Here is a 1,124-nt window from a genome sequence, read left to right as displayed (position 1 = left end):
GCATGCATGCCAGGCCTCCGGGAGAAATCAAATGAAAGCCAGCTCCCCAGGAGCGAGCCGAGAGCCTTCACCGGTGGCCGGGTTCCTGAGGGGGGCTGCAAAGTTATCAAACCGAGGAGAAAAGGAGAAAAACCAAAGCCTCCCCCACTCTTTCCATGAGCGCCGAAGCTGTAAATGTGAGAATTTCCTCCGCAGTCAGCACTCAAAAGGGAAAGGTAACATTTTCCTGGCGGCGACCCCTCCGTTGCTCAAGCACGGTGTTCAGCTGGGAGGCTGTTTGGTGAAATAACACCTCTGTCCCCTAGCAGGGAAGGTGGGAGGATGGACAATTGCTGCTTCATAACGCATTGCCTGAGCTGAGAATCGTCATCATAGAATGGCCTGGGTTGAAAAGGACAACAATGTTCATCTAGTTTCAACCCCCTGCTATGTGCAGGGTCCCCAACCAGCAGACCAGGCTGCCCAGAGCTGCATCCAGCCTGGCCTTGAATGCCTGCAGGGCTGAGACCCGGGTAGAACTCATCACACCCCACATGTAGGGGCAGGAATAGCAGCATGTATGTGGGAGGAGGGTAGGAAGGAGAGAGAAGACGTGAGGGGATAAAGAAGATGCAAGAGGACAGGCAGACAGATGTGCCTGCAGACAGACAGCCGTCCCGGCTTGTCTATGAAGGAATGAATGAATGGAGCCAGGAAATGAATGAACCACAGGGAGGGCTGAATGAACGAGCCATGGAGTGACCATGAAGAGGGTGAGAGATGATTTGGCTGCCACTTTTGGTGCTCCTCTGCACTTCAGTGCCCCCCTGCACTCCCAGAGCTATTTTTACGCCTGGAAGGAGCAGTGACACTCAGGCAGAGCTGACTGTGTGCATGCAATGAGGTGGGAGAAGCAATTCCCAATCTGGTGCAAACCCCATCCTTCCTCATCCCTACCCAGCATCTCTCCCAGCAAGGGATGAGCCCCACAGTCCCAGGAACACCTCTGGTCCTATTGTGCCAAATCATCCCAAAGAGCAACGGCAGAGGAGGAAACCCTCGAGGAGAGAAAAGGAGCTTCTGCCGAGGTGTCAGCAGCGAGCATTTAGAATTGGTGAGTTTGGGTCTTTTTCTTTGGGTCTTTT

The sequence above is a fragment of the Meleagris gallopavo genome, chromosome 4 (genome assembly GCF_000146605.3).
Source record: "Meleagris gallopavo isolate NT-WF06-2002-E0010 breed Aviagen turkey brand Nicholas breeding stock chromosome 4, Turkey_5.1, whole genome shotgun sequence".
In the NCBI taxonomy this organism is placed as follows: Eukaryota; Metazoa; Chordata; class Aves; order Galliformes; family Phasianidae; genus Meleagris; species Meleagris gallopavo.
This window is presented reverse-complemented; position numbering follows the sequence as displayed.